The following is a 7,188-nucleotide window of genomic DNA, read 5'->3' on the forward strand; positions in this document are numbered from 1 at the left end:
AATGTCACCAAACGGTGAGTTAGGGTTCTCGTCCTGAAAGGATTTCACCCCTTTATGCTTTCTTTGACATTACACTACCACTATTCCCTTTCCCACACTTAGCCAGGTGTACTTTGTGTGTTATATAGTAATTCGTAGGGATCAGTACTCTTCTGGCCTTTTTAGATCCCTGTTGATCCTTTAAGTGTAAAGTAGCAGATGGATTGATGCCAGAAACCTTTTTGCCTAATCATAAAAGCCAGTTAGTTCGGCATAGGAAAGTGTCCTTGGTTGGGGTTTCAGCAGCAGTCTTAGTTTGTTGAACACCCCAAGAAGGTCCGAAACACGGGTCATTGCCAGGCAACCCCCCCCATCCTCCCAGCACCCTTCTCATTTGTGGGGACAACAGTTCAGAGCCGGGCCCACCGCAAAGGATTTGGAAGGCTCCTGGACTAGAACCACCAGAGGTGGGGAGGCGGATGTGCCACCCAGGTGGCTACTTTCCAGGGAAAGTTTCAGAAAAGACAGACTTAACGCATCCACTAGCACAGAGGACACCCCCCACCGGGCAAGAAGGTGGACAAGGGCTACCATGCGTGGCCAGTAAAGTGGGTATGGTGGACAGGCCACCAGCATTTGCTGGTTCTAAGGAAGATACCCATGACCTAGCAGGACGACTCACAGTGCAGGGCTACTGCAGACAGCCCACGGGGCCCTATAGGGCAGGCAGAGATACGGTTGTCGAAGGAGCTGATCGGGAAATGGTTTTAAGTGCATGCCCACTACAGAGGGTTTTGGGAAGTTGGCGGTTAGCTAGAGCCACAGAGAAGATGAAAATATGTGTGGCTGGACCAAGATACACCCCAGGTGCAACCCTGGACAGTGGGAGTGGCCAGCCTGTTCAACAGTCAAGCATTCTAGTATGAAGGGGGAGAAGTTCAGGTGCGAGCACCCCCCAATCATGGACTGAAGATTGCCAGCACAGAGCGGCTGGCTGGCAAGAGCAAGAAAGACCGGAGAAAGATAGGGTGCACCCCACTTCAAGAAGATCACCGCAACCAGAGACGCGGGTGCGGAACTCTTATGCACATTGTAAGGGCAATGAGGAGTAAAAATGGGTGGTGGAGAGAGAAGAGAGATACAGTAGGCAGTAGGCAGTAGTGTAGTGCATATGCAAGGTAAGAGGAACAAAAAGAGGTTGGGCAGCATCAGGGCCAGGAGGCAGCAAGTCAAAGGGACAGGTTGTGGGCATGGCCAGAAATCATAGGAATTTAAAGGGAGTCCATGGAGTCATAGAAATTGAATTGGAGTCCATGGAGGAAGGAGAAGGCGGGTTGACAGACAAAGTGATGTAGGAACAAAGAGAGAGAGAGAAATGGCATCAATGTCAGAAAAAGAAGAACAAGATAGGAGAGGATGGGCAACGAATAGAAGGGTGAAGAGAAACGTGTATCCAGACAGAAGAGTGGACATTAACGGAACGTAGAGAGAGAACAGCTCCAAGAAACAAGACAGGATGATACCTTGAGATATCTAGGGACCCTACCTCAAATGTCGAATTTTCAGTCTCTGAGGGGGCTGTGTAATGGAGGGGACCCGGAAGGATGACTTGGATTGAGGAGACTAACAGGCTCACAATCCTGGCAATAGTCTCCAATAATGCAGTCTGGCTGCACAATGCAGACCTCAATTCTCTCTTGAAGCTGCAAATCTTCTATGAGGGAAGGATCAGATGGGTCCAGGCTGAATCTATCTGGAATCCCACAAATTCCATCTGTGGAGCAGGAGACAACACTGACTTCTGCAAGTTGATTATGAAACTCAAACTCTGCAGAATTTGAGTGGTCCATGAAAGATGAGTCCTTGCCATTTAAGGATCCTGTGCCATCAAGAGAAAGTCGTCTACATACACTATTAGACAGACTCCCAGAGTTCTCAGTGACTCTACCACGGGTCTTATCAGTTTGATGAAACACCAGAGGGACTGATGAGAGACCGAAAGGAAGGGATGTGAATTCCAGACATTGACTCTGCCATCGGAATTGTAGAAATCTTCCGTGGGGTGGGTAAATGTGATTAAAAAGGTAGACGTCCTTCAGGTCCAGCCAGATCATCCAATCACCTTCTTGAAGAATATCTCTTGGTAAATCAATGCCCCCCATTTTGAAATGTCTCTATAAAATCCAGACATTTGAATCTTTCAAATTTAGGGCAAAACGGTAGCCACCTTCCCTCTTTTCAACAAGGAAAATGGGACTAATGCATCCCTTGGGATGTGGTACCAAAAAACATACTGCCCCTTTGTCCTGCAACGTTTGAATTTCTGAGTCTATAAAATAATTTTCTTTCTGGGAAACAAACATTTGTTTTGGTGGCCATGATTGGACAGGCGTGCACAAAACTCTAGATTGAAGCCTAGGATGGTCTGCAGGATGCAGAGGGTCCTGGGTAATCTGCCTCCAATTGTCTGAGAACAATCCCACTCTTTCCCACAAGGTTACCTCTGAAAAAGGGATCAGTCCCACCATTATAACTGGTATCTGGAATCGCTCCCTGTGCTCCTCTGAGATTGCCCTAGCAGACGCGGGGCCTTCCTCCATGTGGTTTAGAAAGTGGGCTCAAATTGTTTTCCATACCAGCCGCCCTGCCTCAGGGATACTATCCTTGCTGAGAGCCTTGAAAGGATCCTTACACTAATGCATGTCCTTCACAGCACCCACCCCAGCCAAAATGGTTTCTTCTAAATACTTTTTCAAACGACATTTGGGCTTTATCCAGGTAGAATACATGGAGGAAAGCCTGGTGAGCCCTTTAACAAATGAACCCCCAAACAACAGTCCCTCTGCCACTGGGCCTGTTTCAGATGTTGCTAAATCATAAAACTTCAGGTCTGTTCTCATGAGAATAGATCTCCATCGTTCTGTGAAAATAGCACAGTTGGTGTTTCCCAGTTGACAAATCGCTCTCTGCGCCCAACCCATTAGGACTTCTGGATTGACTGGGGAGTCAGATTCTTTGGCATGGTATGCTAACTCTAATATCTTTGTTAATGGGCCAGACATGTCCAGGAGCTTGTCCTGGCGATTACGCCATGCCCGGTCTACACCCTCCTTGGGGTCCCTTGCCTACTTTCTCATAAAGGTGACCATGGTATGGTCCACCTCCGGGGTATCTGCAACCTTACCTATCAGATCTGGGCAAGGGCATTTTGCTTTAAGATGAGCATGGACATCTTTATATAAGCCCTCTTGAAGGTACAATTGTACATATTCCGCGAACTCTTGAGGCGTAGCTGAATTTGAAGCTCTGGGATGTATAATCTATGTGGGCTCAAAGGTAAGAGCTCGAGGGATCTTGGAGGAAGAAGAGACTTTCTTCTTGCTAGGCCCAGGTCTATCTTATTCTTCACTGTCCTCAGAATGAGAGGGTGCAGAGTCTGACTCATGGGGTTCGGCAAAAGAGGAGCTGCATGAATGTGAGGTCTCTCCCTGAGGGGAGGCGCTATAGTCATGATCATTGTCCATTTTGTGTCACAGTTTCTCAAATGCTTTAGCATGTACCTCAACCTGGGTATTTGCTTTGCTCTTGCCCTTTTTTGAAGGGGCGTCATCGCTTCTAGCCGCATAATCATGTGAATGATAAGTAAAGGGCCCTAAAGCCTGGACTAGTGCCTTATTAACTGATTGCTATACACTGCAGTCTAGTGCGTCCACCATATCCAGCTGTAACTGGTCATTATTCTCGTCAGGGAAAATCTCCATCTCATCCACAGAAGAATCTCAGTGTGCCATTCTCCTAATATCTTGGTTAGTCATATCGTACTTCAAGCGAGAGAGAGGGAGTGTGAACCCCAGCCAGGCAATGATACATTCTCAATTAAAATGTGGAGGCAGCAGCCTGGAAACATTTTAGGCCAAGCCTGCATCAATTGTTAACAACCCAGTGCTATTTTCAGCCGGCATGGTGTAAGGGGAACAAGGTTTTGGGCCACAACACAACCAGAAAGGAACATGCTGCAGGCAGAACGAATACAAACGCTCTTTTGTGCTTAACTTAGTGTTGTGAAGATAAAAGGGAGTGTTGAAAATGAAGTTGATTAAAGTGATTCAGGATTCCTTTAAAAAGGATAAAACGATTGTCATTAGAGAAGGAATTCCTGTACCTCCTCCAAGATCGCCTGCTACTTTTATGGTGTTAGAGCGTGGGTATCATAAATGTACATGGTTAGAGAACTGGTAAAATATACAGAGGATGATGGAGTGTTAGCTTTCCCAGAGCATGGTACATTTAATGTGAGAATTTTGGAAAATTTGAGGAGACAAATGAATTCCTTGAAACCAAAACCTAGACCTATGCAGTATGAGGCGCTTGAGGAATAGGAGCATGAAGGGTATAGAAGAGAGAGACAGGAATGGATTGAAATACAAGAATACGATGAGATGGTTTTCAGAGGCTAAGTGGGATGCTCAAATGATGAGATGTATTTCTAGATTGGGGTTGTTCTTGGAGCATTGATACCTTCAGTTGGAGTTATTCTGAATTTGCACAAAATTAGAAAAAGGTCCACAGTGGTTAATCGTTTATCAACAGACACTGCTGGTGGGTTCTTAGCCTCTTCAGTGCCCATGACGAGATAGTCTCGTCATGGAGCACGGTCGCGCTGTGCCCATGACGAGACTATCTCGTCATGAACCCCACCCACTAATGTAACGCCCGGCACAGGAGGGGGAAAGGGCGTGGCACAGAAGGGGTTAATGGTTGATACCGAAATGGTTGCAATTAGGTCTATGGCTTTACAACATCGAATTGCTCTTGATGTAATATTGGCAAAAGAGGGTGGAGTCTGCAATATATTGAAAATACAACAATGTTGCACTTATATCCCAGACAAGAGTAAGAGTCTTGAGGAGCATATCAAGAATATTACAAATCTTCATCAAGATTAGTCTGAATTGAAGGTTGATGGTGCTTGAGAGAAACTTGGTAAGAGTTTATCTTTTCTGGGTAATTGGTTTTCTACTTTTGGATATAGTGTACTAGGGAGAAAACAAACACCCATTATTGCAGTGGCTACAGCAATACTAATGATATTTCTGATATATAAGTGTTGTAGATGTAAAAGAGATTCATCTGATAATAAACGAAAAGCAAGAAAGAGAAAAAGAGAACAAATAGAATTAGAGGATATGAAAGGAAATTGTTATGAAGTTATGAAGGATTTAGATGGAATAATGATAAAATGAGAGAGAACATCTGCTTTCTGATAATTGACAATTAGTATTGGTGGATATTTTGGTGATGGCCTAAAACGCCATAAAAGGGGGGATTGATGGAGCAGTGTTTTGGCGAAAATAAAACCTGCTCGGATTGAACCCTCCATAACATATACTAACCGTGTGCAGTGAAAATTATGCGGGAAAAGGCCTAACATGAAGGAAAATGCTACTGCGTAAGCGCCTACCAAGGTACTAAAAGTAGGCCGCATATGCTTTTTAACTAACGAAAATAAAATGAATAATGCTGCTTTTGTTCACGTTATTTATGTCTGCTGGGAATAGGTAATAACTAATATGGGTTGCGCAGGAATAAAGGTAGGGTTGGTGCGTAGAGAAAAAGCATTATAAGTGAATAATAAATGCTTGTATTTGTCTTATAGAAGTGTGGTTTTCTAATCTGCATGGCAAATAATGGGTCAAGGAGTTGCCAAAAAATAAAACCGTTTAAAAGATTAAAATTCAAGAGTGAAGAAGAAGGTGGAACATTATTCTGTCCTTCGAATCCTGAGTGCCAGCCAAGACTTGTATGAAAGAACAATGCGACAAACTGAGGGAAGCTTCCTCTTCAGAGAGGCACTCAGCGAAGAAAAATATACAAAACTTGTTACAATTGCTTGAGTAGAGGAAGAGAAAAGTCATGATAGCTCGAATTTATTTGCCAAATGTAATCAACTATATAAAGATTGCATCGCCAATTTTGGTTTATTAGAGATGTGAGTACAATATTGGAGATTGGTAAGTTTGGTTTAGTTTTTTGGAAATACACTAACCCAGCGTGGAGGTACTTTGTTGGGTAATGGAAATTGGGCATCGTCTTTGGATATGCTGGATCACAGCAATGACGAAATAACGATCGGCGAAGATCGCAATCAGCCTCAAAGCGTTAAAACAGAGCAACGTTCAGCATAGCAATAATATGATGGTCAATAACACTAATGCAATATTTAAATATGAACAAAACTTATAAATGTACTTCTCTGCCTGCAAAGCAGCAAAAACAGAGGATACAAAATGGAGTTGTCTGTATTTATTTGGGTTGTTCTATAGTGATTAGGGCGTGTGATATTTGACGTGTATGGGTTACATCGGTAATGTAGTTTCTGTTTATTTAAAAGTGATTGGTTGCTGAAATTTTACAGTAAAGAAAAAAGAAACATAATTTGAGCCTCCAGTACTGACATAGAATTCATGCCAAGTGAATCTCCTGTCTCGACGGCAGTGCTACATGCACAACAATCCCAGCATTCGTTATTGTCCCGGAATATTCTTTTGCATGTTTGATGTGTGTGACATCTAAGGTAAGAAGCCATATTTGTTTGCCCACCTGTTTGATGCTAGCGCACTAACTTTCATTGAGTACCACCATCTTACTCATAAACATCAAGGAGCCCTCAGTCTCTGAAAAGTACTCTGCCACAGTGCATGTAGCACTGTTTATAGGTTATAATTTCATTCAAGGAAACTTGTTTTGAGAAACTTGATGCCTGCACCAAAAGTGATTTGAGAAGAAATAACTTAAGGTGGGCTCAACCAGTGATTGTATTTACTTTTCTTTATTATATTAACTGTTTACCACGGTTTCAAACTAATATATAGTACAACCACCTCCATTTCTTCAACAAGAAGGTAAACTACAAATAAAGGCGAAACCTATGCATTTTTTAGAATAATTTTACATCTACATCTGTAGATGCGGCTAAATATGACACTTCTTAAAGCATAAACAAAATAGTGGGGAGTTGATCCAGCGGATTATCTGCTTGGGGTTACACACACTATATACTCACCTGGGCCCATAACCATTCATGCAATAAGCTAGTAATACCGCCGGAGTCAATTTTGTTTTACCTGCAAGATTTTGTTATCTTTACCCGAATCTTACCATTCCAATCTCCTAAAAATAATTTCCTCTGGTCAATAAATCTAGTAGCTA

The sequence above is a fragment of the Triturus cristatus genome, chromosome 5_1, assembly GCF_964204655.1.
Source record: "Triturus cristatus chromosome 5_1, aTriCri1.1, whole genome shotgun sequence".
Classification (NCBI taxonomy): Eukaryota; Metazoa; Chordata; class Amphibia; order Caudata; family Salamandridae; genus Triturus; species Triturus cristatus.